Below are 18311 nucleotides of genomic sequence, written 5' to 3' on the forward strand. Positions count from 1 at the left end.
AAGCAAGTCATTAGAATACTTTCCTACTGAATTTATAAGACATAAGCATTCAATATTTGAGTAGACAAAGAGAAAATAAAGGTATCTATTGGGTTTCACTAAAAGGTCCATTGGAGGACTTGACTATTGTTGTTAAAAGACATAGGCATTCATATTATAGAGCCACAAACCACAAAAGTAAAATAAAAACATGATAACATGGGATTCGAACCAATGACAGTCTTAATTGGATAGTGCAAACCCACACCTTACTAACTGTGCTAACCAGACTATGCATAACAGACACTCAATTTATCAGAGATTTAAGTGAATAAGCTACAGTGTCCAAGGTATTAAACATAATATATTCTATGGGGTGTCATAAGCAAGTCATCAGAATACTTTCCTACTAAATTTATAAGACATAAGCATTCAATATTTGAGTAAACAAAGAGAAAATAAAGCTATCTATTGGGTTTCACTAAAAAGTCCATTGGAAGACTTGACTATTGATGTTAAAAGACATAGGCATTCATATTATAAAGCCACAAACCACACTAGTAAAATAAAAACATGATAACATGGAATTCGTACCAATGACAGTCTTAACTTGAAAGTGCAAACCCAACACCTTAGTAACTGTGCTAACCAGACAGACAATTTGTTATAGATTTAAGTGAATAATCTAGTGTCCAAGGTACTAAACATAATATATTCTATGGGGTGTCATAAGCAAGTCATTAGAAAACTTTCCTACTAAATTTATAAGACATAAGCATTCAATATTTGAGTAAACATAGAGAAAATAAAGCTATCTATTGAGTTTCACTAAAAAGTCCATTGGAAGACTTGACTATTGTTGTTAAAAGACATAGGCATTCATATTATAGAGCCACAAACCACACTAGTAAAATAAAAACGTGATAACAAGGGATACAAACCAATGACAGTCTTAATTTGATAGTGCAAACCTAACACCTTACTAACTGTGCTAACCAGACTGTGCATACCAGACACACAATTTATCAGAGATTTAAGTGAATAAGCTACAGTGTCCAAGGTATTAAACATAATATATTCTATGGGGTGTCATAAGCAAGTCATCAGAATACTTTCCTACTAAATTTATAAGACATAAGCATTCAATATTTGAGTAAACAAAAAGAAAATAAAGCTATCTATTGAGTTTCACTAAAAAGTCCATTGGAAGACTTGACTATTGTTGTTAAAAGACATAGGCATTCATATTATAGAGCCACAAACCACACTAGTAAAATAAAAACATGATAACAAGGGATACAAACCAATGACAGTATTAATTTGATAGTGCAAACCTAACACCTTACTAACTGTGCTAACCAGACTGTGCATACCAGACACACAATTTATCAGAGATTGAAGTGAATAAGCTACAGTGTACAAGGTACTAAACATAATATATTATATGGGGTGTCATAAGCAAGTCATTAGAATACTTTCCTACTAAATTTATAAGACATAAGCATTCAATATTTGAGTAAACAAAGAAAAAATAAAGCTATCTATTGGGTTTCACTAAAAAGTCCATTGGAATACTTGACTATTGTTGTTAAAAGACATAGGCATTCATATTATAGAGCCACAAACCACACTAGTAAAATAAAAACATGATAACATGGGATTCGAACCAATGACAGTCCTAATTTGATAGTGAAAACCCACACCTTACTAACTGTGCTAACCAGACTGTGCATACCAGACACACAATTTATCAGAGATTTAAGTGAATAAGCTACAGTGTCCAAGGTACTAAACATAATATATTCTATGGGGTGTCATAAGCAAGGCATTAGAATACTTTCCTACTAAGTTTATAAGACATAAGCATTCAGTATTTGACTAAACAAAGAGAAAATAAAGCTATCTATTTGGTTTCACTAAAAAGTCCATTGGAAGACTTGACTATTGTTGTTAAAAGACATAGGCATTCATATTATAGAGCCACAAACCACACTAGTAAAATAAAAACATGATGACATGGGACTCGAACCAATGACAGTCTTAATTTGATAGTGCAAACCCAACACCTTACTAACTGTGCTAACCAGACTGTGCATACCAGACACACAATTTATCAGAGATTTTAGTGAATAAGCTACAGTGTCCAAGGTACTAAATATAATATATTCTATGGGGTGTCATAAGCAAGTCATTAGAATACTTTCCTACTGAATTTATAAGACATAAGCATTTAATATTTGAGTAGACAAAGAGAAAATAAAGCTATCTATTGGGTTTCACTAAAAGGTCCATTGGAGGACTTGACCATTGTTGTTAAAAGACATAGGCATTCATATTATAGAGCCACAAACCACACTAGTAAAATAAAAACATGATAACATGGGATTCGAACCAATGACAGTCTTAATTTGATAGTGCAAACCCACACTTTACTAACTGTGCTAACCAGACTGTGCATACCAGACCCACAATTTATCAGAGATTTAAGTGAATAAGCTACAGTGTCCAAGGTATTAAACATAATATATTCTATGGGGTGTCATAAGCAAGTCATCAGAATACTTTCCTACTAAATTTATAAGACATAAGCATTCAATATTTGAGTAAACAAAGAGAAAATAAAGCTATCTATTGAGTTTCACTAAAAAGTCCATTGGAAGACTTGACTTTTGTTGTTAAAAGACATAGGCATTCATATTATAGAGCCACAAACCACACTAGTAAAATAAAAACATGATAACAAGGGATACAAACCAATGACAGTATTAATTTGATAGGGCAAACCTAACACCTTACTAACTGTGCTAACCAGACTGTGCATACCAGACACACAATTTATCAGAGATTTAAGTGAATAAGCTACAGTGTACAAGGTACTAAACATAATATATTATATGGGGTGTCATAAGCAAGTCATTAGAATACTTTCCTACTAAATTTATAAGACATAAGCATTCAATATTTGAGTAAACAAAGAAAAAATAATGCTATCTATTGGGTTTCACTAAAAAGTCCATTGGAATACTTGACTATTGTTGTTAAAAGACATAGGCATTCATATTATAGAGCCACAAACCACACTAGTAAAATAAAAACATGATAACATGGGACTCAAACCAATGACAGTCTTAATTTGATAGTGCATACCCAACACCTTACTAACTGTGCTAACCAGACTGTGCATACCAGACACACAATTTATCAGAGATTTTAGTGAATAAGCTACAGTGTCCAAGGTACTAAATATAATATATTCTATGGGGTGTCATAAGCAAGTCATTAGAATACTTTCCTACTGAATTTATAAGACATAAGCATTCAATATTTGAGTAGACAAAGAGAAAATAAAGCTATCTATTGGGTTTCACTAAAAGGTCCATTGGAGGACTTGACTATTGTTGTTAAAAGACATAGGCATTCATATTATAGAGCCACAAACCACACTATTAAAATAAAAACATGATAACATGGAATTCACACCAATGATAGTCTTAATTTGAAAGTGCAAACCCAACACCTTACTAACTGTGCTAACCAGACAGACAATTTATTATAGATTTAAGTGAATAATCTAGTGTCCAAGGTACTAAACATAATATATTCTATGGTGTGTCATAAGCAAGTCATCAGAATACTTTCCTACTAAATTTATAGGACATAAGCATTCAATATTTGAGTAAACAAAGAGAAAATAAAGCTATCTATTGAGTTTCACTAAAAAGTCCATTGGAAGACTTGACTATTGTTGTTAAAAGACATAGGCATTCATATTATAGAGCCACAAACCACACTAGTAAAATAAAAACATGATAACAAGGGATTCAAACCAATGACAGTATTAATTTGATAGTGCTAACCCAACACCTTACTAACTGTGCTAACCAGACTGTGCATACCAGACACACAATTTATCAGAGATTTTAGTGAATAAGCTACAGTGTCCAAGGTACTAAATATAATATATTCTATGGGGTGTCATAAGCAAGTCATAAGAATACTTTCCTACTAAATTTATAAGACATAAGCATTCAGTATTTGAGTAAACAAAGAGAAAATAAAGCTATCTATTTGGTTTCACTAAAAAGTCCATTGGAAGACTTGACTATTGTTGTTAAAAGACATAGGCATTCATATTATAGAGCCACAAACCACACTAGTAAAATAAAAACATGATAACATGGGATTCGAACCAATGACAGTCTTAATTTGATAGTGCAAACCCACACCATACTAACTGTGCTAACCAGACTGTGCATACCAGACGCACAATTTATCAGAGATTTAAGTGAATAAGCTACAGTGTCCAAGGTATTAAACATAATATATTCTATGGGGTGTCATAAGCAAGTCATCAGAATACTTTCCTACTAAATTTATAAGACATAAGCATTCAATATTTGAGTAAACAAAGAGAAAATAAAGCTATCTATTGGGTTTCACTAAAAAGTCCATTGGAAGACTTGACTATTGTTGTTAAAAGACATAGGCATTCATATTATAGAGCCACAAACCACACTAGTAAAATAAAAACATGATAACAAGGGATACAAACCAATGACAGTCTTAATTTGATAGTGCAAACCTAACACCTTACTAACTGTGCTAACCAGACTGTGCATACCAGACACACAATTTATCAGAGATTTAAGTGAATAAGCTACAGTGTACAAGGTACTAAACATAACATATTATATGGGGTGTCATAAGCAAGTCATTAGAATACTTTCCTACTAAATTTATAAGACATAAGCATTCAATATTTGAGTAAACAAAGAAAAAATAAAGCTATCTATTGGGTTTCACTAAAAAGTCCATTGGAATACTTGACTATTGTTGTTAAAAGGCATAGGCATTCATATTATAGAGCCACAAACCACACTAGTAAAATAAAAACATGATAACATGGGATTCGTACCAATGACAGTCTTAATTTGAAAGTGCAAACACAACACCTTACTAACTGTGCTAACCTGACTGTGCATACAAGGCACACAATTTATCAGAGATTTAAGTGAATAAGCTACAGTGTACAAGGTACTAAACATAATATATTATATGGGGTGTCATAAGTAAGTCATAAGAATACTTTCCTACTAAATTTATAAGACATAAGCATTCAATATTTGAGTAGACAAAGAGAAAATAAAGCTATCTATTGGGTTTCACTAAAAGGTCCATTGGAGGACTTGACTATTGTTGTTAAAAGACATAGGCATTCATATTATAGAGCCACAAACCACACTAGTAAAATAAAAACATGATAACAAGGGATACAAACCAATGACAGTATTAATTTGATAGTGCAAACCTAACACCTTACTAACTGTGCTAACCAGACTGTGCATACCAGACACACAATTTATCAGAGATTGAAGTGAATAAGCTACAGTGTACAAGGTACTAAACATAATATATTATATGGGGTGTCATAAGCAAGTCATTAGAATACTTTCCTACTAAATTTATAAGACATAAGCATTCAATATTTGAGTAAACAAAGAAAAAATAAAGCTATCTCTTGGGTTTCACTAAAAAGTCCATTGGAATACTTGACTATTGTTGTTAAAAGACATAGGCATTCATATTATAGAGCCACAAACCACACTAGTAAAATAAAAACATGATAACATGGGATTCGAACCAATGACAGTCCTTATTTTATAGTGCAAACCCACACCTTACTAACTGTGCTAACCAGACTGTGCATATCAGACACACAATTTATCAGAGATTTAAGTGAATAAGCTACAGAGTCCAAGGTATTAAACATAATATATTCTATGGGGTGTCATAAGCAAGTCATTAGAATACTTTCCTACTGAATTTATAAGACATAAGCATTCAATATTTGAGTAGACAAAGAGAAAATAAAGGTATCTATTGGGTTTCACTAAAAGGTCCATTGGAGGACTTGACTATTGTTGTTAAAAGACATAGGCATTCATATTATAGAGCCACAAACCACAAAAGTAAAATAAAAACATGATAACATGGGATTCGAACCAATGACAGTCTTAATTGGATAGTGCAAACCCACACCTTACTAACTGTGCTAACCAGACTATGCATAACAGACACTCAATTTATCAGAGATTTAAGTGAATAAGCTACAGTGTCCAAGGTATTAAACATAATATATTCTATGGGGTGTCATAAGCAAGTCATCAGAATACTTTCCTACTAAATTTATAAGACATAAGCATTCAATATTTGAGTAAACAAAGAGAAAATAAAGCTATCTATTGGGTTTCACTAAAAAGTCCATTGGAAGACTTGACTATTGTTGTTAAAAGACATAGGCATTCATATTATAAAGCCACAAACCACACTAGTAAAATAAAAACATGATAACATGGAATTCGTACCAATGACAGTCTTAACTTGAAAGTGCAAACCCAACACCTTAGTAACTGTGCTAACCAGACAGACAATTTGTTATAGATTTAAGTGAATAATCTAGTGTCCAAGGTACTAAACATAATATATTCTATGGGGTGTCATAAGCAAGTCATTAGAAAACTTTCCTACTAAATTTATAAGACATAAGCATTCAATATTTGAGTAAACATAGAGAAAATAAAGCTATCTATTGAGTTTCACTAAAAAGTCCATTGGAAGACTTGACTATTGTTGTTAAAAGACATAGGCATTCATATTATAGAGCCACAAACCACACTAGTAAAATAAAAACGTGATAACAAGGGATACAAACCAATGACAGTCTTAATTTGATAGTGCAAACCTAACACCTTACTAACTGTGCTAACCAGACTGTGCATACCAGACACACAATTTATCAGAGATTTAAGTGAATAAGCTACAGTGTCCAAGGTATTAAACATAATATATTCTATGGGGTGTCATAAGCAAGTCATCAGAATACTTTCCTACTAAATTTATAAGACATAAGCATTCAATATTTGAGTAAACAAAAAGAAAATAAAGCTATCTATTGAGTTTCACTAAAAAGTCCATTGGAAGACTTGACTATTGTTGTTAAAAGACATAGGCATTCATATTATAGAGCCACAAACCACACTAGTAAAATAAAAACATGATAACAAGGGATACAAACCAATGACAGTATTAATTTGATAGTGCAAACCTAACACCTTACTAACTGTGCTAACCAGACTGTGCATACCAGACACACAATTTATCAGAGATTGAAGTGAATAAGCTACAGTGTACAAGGTACTAAACATAATATATTATATGGGGTGTCATAAGCAAGTCATTAGAATACTTTCCTACTAAATTTATAAGACATAAGCATTCAATATTTGAGTAAACAAAGAAAAAATAAAGCTATCTATTGGGTTTCACTAAAAAGTCCATTGGAATACTTGACTATTGTTGTTAAAAGACATAGGCATTCATATTATAGAGCCACAAACCACACTAGTAAAATAAAAACATGATAACATGGGATTCGAACCAATGACAGTCCTAATTTGATAGTGCAAACCCACACCTTACTAACTGTGCTAACCAGACTGTGCATACCAGACACACAATTTATCAGAGATTTAAGTGAATAAGCTACAGTGTCCAAGGTACTAAACATAATATATTCTATGGGGTGTCATAAGCAAGGCATTAGAATACTTTCCTACTAAGTTTATAAGACATAAGCATTCAGTATTTGAGTAAACAAAGAGAAAATAAAGCTATCTATTTGGTTTCACTAAAAAGTCCATTGGAAGACTTGACTATTGTTGTTAAAAGACATAGGCATTCATATTATAGAGCCACAAACCACACTAGTAAAATAAAAACATGATGACATGGGACTCGAACCAATGACAGTCTTAATTTGATAGTGCAAACCCAACACCTTACTAACTGTGCTAACCAGACTGTGCATACCAGACACACAATTTATCAGAGATTTTAGTGAATAAGCTACAGTGTCCAAGGTACTAAATATAATATATTCTATGGGGTGTCATAAGCAAGTCATTAGAATACTTTCCTACTGAATTTATAAGACATAAGCATTTAATATTTGAGTAGACAAAGAGAAAATAAAGCTATCTATTGGGTTTCACTAAAAGGTCCATTGGAGGACTTGACTATTGTTGTTAAAAGACATAGGCATTCATATTATAGAGCCACAAACCACACTAGTAAAATAAAAACATGATAACATGGGATTCGAACCAATGACAGTCTTAATTTGATAGTGCAAACCCACACTTTACTAACTGTGCTAACCAGACTGTGCATACCAGACCCACAATTTATCAGAGATTTAAGTGAATAAGCTACAGTGTCCAAGGTATTAAACATAATATATTCTATGGGGTGTCATAAGCAAGTCATCAGAATACTTTCCTACTAAATTTATAAGACATAAGCATTCAATATTTGAGTAAACAAAGAGAAAATAAAGCTATCTATTGAGTTTCACTAAAAAGTCCATTGGAAGACTTGACTTTTGTTGTTAAAAGACATAGGCATTCATATTATAGAGCCACAAACCACACTAGTAAAATAAAAACATGATAACAAGGGATACAAACCAATGACAGTATTAATTTGATAGGGCAAACCTAACACCTTACTAACTGTGCTAACCAGACTGTGCATACCAGACACACAATTTATCAGAGATTTAAGTGAATAAGCTACAGTGTACAAGGTACTAAACATAATATATTATATGGGGTGTCATAAGCAAGTCATTAGAATACTTTCCTACTAAATTTATAAGACATAAGCATTCAATATTTGAGTAAACAAAGAAAAAATAATGCTATCTATTGGGTTTCACTAAAAAGTCCATTGGAATACTTGACTATTGTTGTTAAAAGACATAGGCATTCATATTATAGAGCCACAAACCACACTAGTAAAATAAAAACATGATAACATGGGACTCAAACCAATGACAGTCTTAATTTGATAGTGCATACCCAACACCTTACTAACTGTGCTAACCAGACTGTGCATACCAGACACACAATTTATCAGAGATTTTAGTGAATAAGCTACAGTGTCCAAGGTACTAAATATAATATATTCTATGGGGTGTCATAAGCAAGTCATTAGAATACTTTCCTACTGAATTTATAAGACATAAGCATTCAATATTTGAGTAGACAAAGAGAAAATAAAGCTATCTATTGGGTTTCACTAAAAGGTCCATTGGAGGACTTGACTATTGTTGTTAAAAGACATAGGCATTCATATTATAGAGCCACAAACCACACTATTAAAATAAAAACATGATAACATGGGATTCACACCAATGATAGTCTTAATTTGAAAGTGCAAACCCAACACCTTACTAACTGTGCTAACCAGACAGACAATTTATTATAGATTTAAGTGAATAATCTAGTGTCCAAGGTACTAAACATAATATATTCTATGGTGTGTCATAAGCAAGTCATCAGAATACTTTCCTACTAAATTTATAGGACATAAGCATTCAATATTTGAGTAAACAAAGAGAAAATAAAGCTATCTATTGAGTTTCACTAAAAAGTCAATTGGAAGACTTGACTATTGTTGTTAAAAGACATAGGCATTCATATTATAGAGCCACAAACCACACTAGTAAAATAAAAACATGATAACAAGGGATTCAAACCAATGACAGTATTAATTTGATAGTGCTAACCCAACACCTTACTAACTGTGCTAACCAGACTGTGCATACCAGACACACAATTTATCAGAGATTTTAGTGAATAAGCTACAGTGTCCAAGGTACTAAATATAATATATTCTATGGGGTGTCATAAGCAAGTCATAAGAATACTTTCCTACTAAATTTATAAGACATAAGCATTCAGTATTTGAGTAAACAAAGAGAAAATAAAGCTATCTATTTGGTTTCACTAAAAAGTCCATTGGAAGACTTGACTATTGTTGTTAAAAGACATAGGCATTCATATTATAGAGCCACAAACCACACTAGTAAAATAAAAACATGATAACATGGGATTCGAACCAATGACAGTCTTAATTTGATAGTGCAAACCCACACCATACTAACTGTGCTAACCAGACTGTGCATACCAGACGCACAATTTATCAGAGATTTAAGTGAATAAGCTACAGTGTCCAAGGTATTAAACATAATATATTCTATGGGGTGTCATAAGCAAGTCATCAGAATACTTTCCTACTAAATTTATAAGACATAAGCATTCAATATTTGAGTAAACAAAGAGAAAATAAAGCTATCTATTGGGTTTCACTAAAAAGTCCATTGGAAGACTTGACTATTGTTGTTAAAAGACATAGGCATTCATATTATAGAGCCACAAACCACACTAGTAAAATAAAAACATGATAACAAGGGATACAAACCAATGACAGTCTTAATTTGATAGTGCAAACCTAACACCTTACTAACTGTGCTAACCAGACTGTGCATACCAGACACACAATTTATCAGAGATTTAAGTGAATAAGCTACAGTGTACAAGGTACTAAACATAACATATTATATGGGGTGTCATAAGCAAGTCATTAGAATACTTTCCTACTAAATTTATAAGACATAAGCATTCAATATTTGAGTAAACAAAGAAAAAATAAAGCTATCTATTGGGTTTCACTAAAAAGTCCATTGGAATACTTGACTATTGTTGTTAAAAGACATAGGCATTCATATTATAGAGCCACAAACCACACTAGTAAAATAAAAACATGATAACATGGGATTCGTACCAATGACAGTCTTAATTTGAAAGTGCAAACACAACACCTTACTAACTGTGCTAACCTGACTGTGCATACAAGGCACACAATTTATCAGAGATTTAAGTGAATAAGCTACAGTGTACAAGGTACTAAACATAATATATTATATGGGGTGTCATAAGTAAGTCATAAGAATACTTTCCTACTAAATTTATAAGACATAAGCATTCAATATTTGAGTAGACAAAGAGAAAATAAAGCTATCTATTGGGTTTCACTAAAAGGTCCATTGGAGGACTTGACTATTGTTGTTAAAAGACATAGGCATTCATATTATAGAGCCACAAACCACACTAGTAAAATAAAAACATGATAACAAGGGATACAAACCAATGACAGTATTAATTTGATAGTGCAAACCTAACACCTTACTAACTGTGCTAACCAGACTGTGCATACCAGACACACAATTTATCAGAGATTTAAGTGAATAAGCTACAGTGTCCAAGGTATTAAACATAATATATTCTATGGGGTGTCATAAGCAAGTCATCAGAATACTTTCCTACTAAATTTATAAGACATAAGCATTCAATATTTGAGTAAACAAAGAGAAAATAAAGCTATCTATTGGGTTTCACTAAAAAGTCCATTGGAAGACTTGACTATTGTTGTTAAAAGACATAGATATTCATATTATAAAGCCACAAACCACACTAGTAAAATAAAAACATGATAACATGGGATTTGTACCAATGACAGTCTTAATTTGAAAGTGCAAACCCAACACCTTACTAACTGTGCTAACCAGACAGACAAATTATTATAGATTTAAGTGAATAATCTAGTGTCCAAGGTACTAAACATAATATATTCTTTGGGGTGTCATAAGCAAGTCATCAGAATACTTTCCTACTAAATTTATAAGACATAAGCATTCAATATTTGAGTAAACAAAGAGAAAATAAAGCTATCTATTGGGTTTCACTAAAAAGTCCATTGGAAGACTTGACTATTGTTGTTAAAAGACATAGGCATTCATATTATAGAGCCACAAACCACACTAGTAAAATAAAAACATGATAACATGGGATTCGAACCAATGACAGTCTTAATTTGATAGTGCAAACCCACACTTTACTAACTGTGCTAACCAGACTGTGCATACCAGACCCACAATTTATCAGAGATTTAAGTGAATAAGCTACAGTGTCCAAGGTATTAAACATAATATATTCTATGGGGTGTCATAAGCAAGTCATCAGAATACTTTCCTACTAAATTTATAAGACATAAGCATTCAATATTTGAGTAAACAAAGAGAAAATAAAGCTATCTATTGAGTTTCACTAAAAAGTCCATTGGAAGACTTGACTTTTGTTGTTAAAAGACATAGGCATTCATATTATAGAGCCACAAACCACACTAGTAAAATAAAAACATGATAACAAGGGATACAAACCAATGACAGTATTAATTTGATAGGGCAAACCTAACACCTTACTAACTGTGCTAACCAGACTGTGCATACCAGACACACAATTTATCAGAGATTTAAGTGAATAAGCTACAGTGTACAAGGTACTAAACATAATATATTATATGGGGTGTCATAAGCAAGTCATTAGAATACTTTCCTACTAAATTTATAAGACATAAGCATTCAATATTTGAGTAAACAAAGAAAAAATAATGCTATCTATTGGGTTTCACTAAAAAGTCCATTGGAATACTTGACTATTGTTGTTAAAAGACATAGGCATTCATATTATAGAGCCACAAACCACACTAGTAAAATAAAAACATGATAACATGGGACTCAAACCAATGACAGTCTTAATTTGATAGTGCATACCCAACACCTTACTAACTGTGCTAACCAGACTGTGCATACCAGACACACAATTTATCAGAGATTTTAGTGAATAAGCTACAGTGTCCAAGGTACTAAATATAATATATTCTATGGGGTGTCATAAGCAAGTCATTAGAATACTTTCCTACTGAATTTATAAGACATAAGCATTCAATATTTGAGTAGACAAAGAGAAAATAAAGCTATCTATTGGGTTTCACTAAAAGGTCCATTGGAGGACTTGACTATTGTTGTTAAAAGACATAGGCATTCATATTATAGAGCCACAAACCACACTATTAAAATAAAAACATGATAACATGGGATTCACACCAATGATAGTCTTAATTTGAAAGTGCAAACCCAACACCTTACTAACTGTGCTAACCAGACAGACAATTTATTATAGATTTAAGTGAATAATCTAGTGTCCAAGGTACTAAACATAATATATTCTATGGTGTGTCATAAGCAAGTCATCAGAATACTTTCCTACTAAATTTATAGGACATAAGCATTCAATATTTGAGTAAACAAAGAGAAAATAAAGCTATCTATTGAGTTTCACTAAAAAGTCCATTGGAAGACTTGACTATTGTTGTTAAAAGACATAGGCATTCATATTATAGAGCCACAAACCACACTAGTAAAATAAAAACATGATAACAAGGGATTCAAACCAATGACAGTATTAATTTGATAGTGCTAACCCAACACCTTACTAACTGTGCTAACCAGACTGTGCATACCAGACACACAATTTATCAGAGATTTTAGTGAATAAGCTACAGTGTCCAAGGTACTAAATATAATATATTCTATGGGGTGTCATAAGCAAGTCATAAGAATACTTTCCTACTAAATTTATAAGACATAAGCATTCAGTATTTGAGTAAACAAAGAGAAAATAAAGCTATCTATTTGGTTTCACTAAAAAGTCCATTGGAAGACTTGACTATTGTTGTTAAAAGACATAGGCATTCATATTATAGAGCCACAAACCACACTAGTAAAATAAAAACATGATAACATGGGATTCGAACCAATGACAGTCTTAATTTGATAGTGCAAACCCACACCATACTAACTGTGCTAACCAGACTGTGCATACCAGACGCACAATTTATCAGAGATTTAAGTGAATAAGCTACAGTGTCCAAGGTATTAAACATAATATATTCTATGGGGTGTCATAAGCAAGTCATCAGAATACTTTCCTACTAAATTTATAAGACATAAGCATTCAATATTTGAGTAAACAAAGAGAAAATAAAGCTATCTATTGGGTTTCACTAAAAAGTCCATTGGAAGACTTGACTATTGTTGTTAAAAGACATAGGCATTCATATTATAGAGCCACAAACCACACTAGTAAAATAAAAACATGATAACAAGGGATACAAACCAATGACAGTCTTAATTTGATAGTGCAAACCTAACACCTTACTAACTGTGCTAACCAGACTGTGCATACCAGACACACAATTTATCAGAGATTTAAGTGAATAAGCTACAGTGTACAAGGTACTAAACATAATATATTATATGGGGTGTCATAAGCAAGTCATTAGAATACTTTCCTACTAAATTTATAAGACATAAGCATTCAATATTTGAGTAAACAAAGAAAAAATAAAGCTATCTATTGGGTTTCACTAAAAAGTCCATTGGAATACTTGACTATTGTTGTTAAAAGACATAGGCATTCATATTATAGAGCCACAAACCACACTAGTAAAATAAAAACATGATAACATGGGATTCGTACCAATGACAGTCTTAATTTGAAAGTGCAAACACAACACCTTACTAACTGTGCTAACCTGACTGTGCATACAAGGCACACAATTTATCAGAGATTTAAGTGAATAAGCTACAGTGTACAAGGTACTAAACATAATATATTATATGGGGTGTCATAAGTAAGTCATAAGAATACTTTCCTACTAAATTTATAAGACATAAGCATTCAATATTTGAGTAGACAAAGAGAAAATAAAGCTATCTATTGGGTTTCACTAAAAGGTCCATTGGAGGACTTGACTATTGTTGTTAAAAGACATAGGCATTCATATTATAGAGCCACAAACCACACTAGTAAAATAAAAACATGATAACAAGGGATACAAACCAATGACAGTATTAATTTGATAGTGCAAACCTAACACCTTACTAACTGTGCTAACCAGACTGTGCATACCAGACACACAATTTATCAGAGATTTAAGTGAATAAGCTACAGTGTCCAAGGTATTAAACATAATATATTCTATGGGGTGTCATAAGCAAGTCATCAGAATACTTTCCTACTAAATTTATAAGACATAAGCATTCAATATTTGAGTAAACAAAGAGAAAATAAAGCTATCTATTGGGTTTCACTAAAAAGTCCATTGGAAGACTTGACTATTGTTGTTAAAAGACATAGATATTCATATTATAAAGCCACAAACCACACTAGTAAAATAAAAACATGATAACATGGGATTCGTACCAATGACAGTCTTAATTTGAAAGTGCAAACCCAACACCTTACTAACTGTGCTAACCAGACAGACAAATTATTATAGATTTAAGTGAATAATCTAGTGTCCAAGGTACTAAACATAATATATTCTTTGGGGTGTCATAAGCAAGTCATTAGAAAACTTTCCTACTAAATTTATAAGACATAAGCATTCAATATTTGAGTAAACATAGAGAAAATAAAGCTATCTATTGAGTTTCACTAAAAAGTCCATTGGAAGACTTGACTATTGTTGTTAAAAGACATAGGCATTCATATTATAGAGCCACAAACTACACTAGTAAAATAATAACATGATAACAAGGGATTCAAACCAATGACAGTATTAATTTGATAGTGCTAACCCAACAACTTACTAACTGTGCTAACCAGACTGTACATACCAGACACACAATTTTTCAGAGATTTTAGTGAATAAGCTACAGTGTCCAAGGTACTAAATATAATATATTCTATGGGGTGTCATAAGCAAGTCATTAGAATACTTTCCTACTAAATTTATAAGACATAAGCATTCAGTATTTGAGTAAACAAAGAGAAAATAAAGCTATCTATTTGGTTTCACTAAAAAGTCCATTGGAAGACTTGACTATTGTTGGTAAAAGACATAGGCATTCATATTATAGAGCCACAAACCACACTAGTAAAATAAAAACATGATAACATGGGACTCAAACCAATGACAGTCTTAATTTGCTAGTGCAAACCCAACACCTTACTAACTGTGCTAACCAGACTGTGCATACCAGATACACTATTTATCAGAGATTTTAGTGAATAAGCTACAGTGTCCAAGGTACTAAATATAATATATTCTATGGGGTGTCATAAGCAAGTCATTAGAATACTTTCCTACTAAATTTATAAGACATAAGCATTCAGTATTTGAGGAAACATAGAGAAAATAAAGCTATCTATTTGGTTTCACTAAAAAGTCAATTGGAAGACTTGACTATTGTTGTTAAAAGACATAGGCATTCATATTATAGAGCCACAAACCAAACTAGTAAAATAAAAACATGATAACATGGGATTCGTACCAATGACAGACTTAATTTGAAAGTGCAAACACAACACCTTACTAACTGTGCTAACCTGACTGTGCATACCAGACGCACAATTTATCAGAGATTTAAGTGAATAAGCTACAGTGTACAAGGTACTAAACATAATATATTATATGGGGTGTCATAAGCAAGTCATTAGAATACTTTCCTACTAAATTTATAAGACATAAGCATTCAATATTTGAGTAGACAAAGAGAAAATAAAGCTATCTATTGGGTTTCACTAAAAGGTCCATTGGAGGACTTGACTATTGTTGTTAAAAGACATAGGCATTCATATTATAGAGCCACAAACCACACTAGTAAAATAAAAACATGATAACATGGGATTCGAACCAATGACAGTCTTAATTTGAAAGTGCAAACCCAACACCTTACTAACTGTGCTAACCAGAAAGTCAACTTATCATAGATTTAAGTGAATAAGCTACAGTGTCCAAGGTACTAAACATAATATATTCTATGGGGTGTCATAAGCAAGTCATTAGAAAACTTTCCTACTAAATTTATAAGACATAAGCATTCAATATTTGAGTAAACATAGAGAAAATAAAGCTATCTATGGAGTTTCACTAAAAAGTCCATTGGAAGACTTGACTATTGTTGTTAAAAGACATAGGCATTCATATTATAGAGCCACAAACCACACTAGTAAAATAAAAACATGATAACAAAGGATACAAACCAATGACAGTCTTAATTTGATAGTGCAAACCTAACACTTTACTAACTGTGCTAACCAGACTGTGCATACCAGACACACAATTTATCAGAGATTTAAGTGAATAAGCTACAGTGTCCAAGGTACTAAACATAATATATTATATGGGGTGTCATAAGCAAGTCATTAGAATACTTTCCTCCTAAATTTATAAGACATAAGCATTCAGTATTTGAGGAAACAAAGAGAAAATAAAGCTATCTATTTGGTTTCACTAAAAAGTCAATTGGAAGACTTGACTATTGTTGTTAAAAGACATAGGCATTCATATTATAGAGCCACAAACCACACTAGTAAAATAAAAACATGATAACATGGGATTCGTACCAATGACAGTCTTAATTTGAAAGTGCAAACACAACACCTTACTAACTGTGCTAACCTGACTGTGAATATCAGACACACAATTTATCAGAGATTTAAGTGAATAAGCTACAGTGTACAAGGTACTAAACATAATATATTATATGGGGTGTCATAAGCAAGTCATTAGAATACTTTCCTACTAAATTTATAAGACATAAGCATTCAATATTTGAGTAGACAAAGAGAAAATAAAGCTATCTATTGGGTTTCACTAAAAGGTCCATTGGAGGACTTGACTATTGTTGTTAAAAGACATAGGCATTCATATTATAGAGCCACAAACCACACTAGTAAAATAAAAACATGATAACATGGGATTCAAACCAATGACAGTCTTAATTTGAAAGTGCAAACCCACAACTTACTAACTGTGCTAACCAGACTGTGCATACCAGACATACAATTTATCAGAGATTTAAGTGAATAAGCTACAGTGTCCACGTTACTAAACATAATATATTCTATAGGGTGTCATAAGCAAGTCATTAGAATACTTTCCTACTAAATTTATAAGATATAAGCATTCAATATTTGAGTAAACAAAGAAAAAATAAAGCTATCTATTTGGTTTCACTAAAAAGTCAATTGGAAGACTTGACTATTGTTGTTAAAAGACATAGGCATTCATATTATAGAGCCACAAACCAAACTAGTAAAATAAAAACATGATAACATGGGATTCGAACCAATGACAGTCTTAAATTGATTGTGCAAACCCACACCTTACTAACTGTGCTAACCAGACTGTGCATACCAGACACACAATTTATCAGAGATTTAAGTGAATAAGCTACAGTGTACAAGGTACTAAACATAATATATTATATGGGGTGTCATAAGCAAGTCATTAGAATACTTTCCTCCTAAATTTATAAGACATAAGCATTCAGTATTTGAGGAAACAAAGAGAAAATAAAGCTATCTATTTGGTTTCACTAAAAAGTCAATTGGAAGACTTGACTATTGTTGTTAAAAGACATAGGCATTCATATTATAGAGCCACAAACCACACTAGTAAAATAAAAACATGATAACATGGGATTCGTACCAATGACAGTCTTAATTTGAAAGTGCAAACACAACACCTTACTAACTGTGCTAACCTGACTGTGAATATCAGACACACAATTTATCAGA

This window comes from Pseudophryne corroboree, chromosome 8 (assembly GCF_028390025.1).
Source record: "Pseudophryne corroboree isolate aPseCor3 chromosome 8, aPseCor3.hap2, whole genome shotgun sequence".
Lineage (NCBI taxonomy): Eukaryota > Metazoa > Chordata > Amphibia > Anura > Myobatrachidae > Pseudophryne > Pseudophryne corroboree.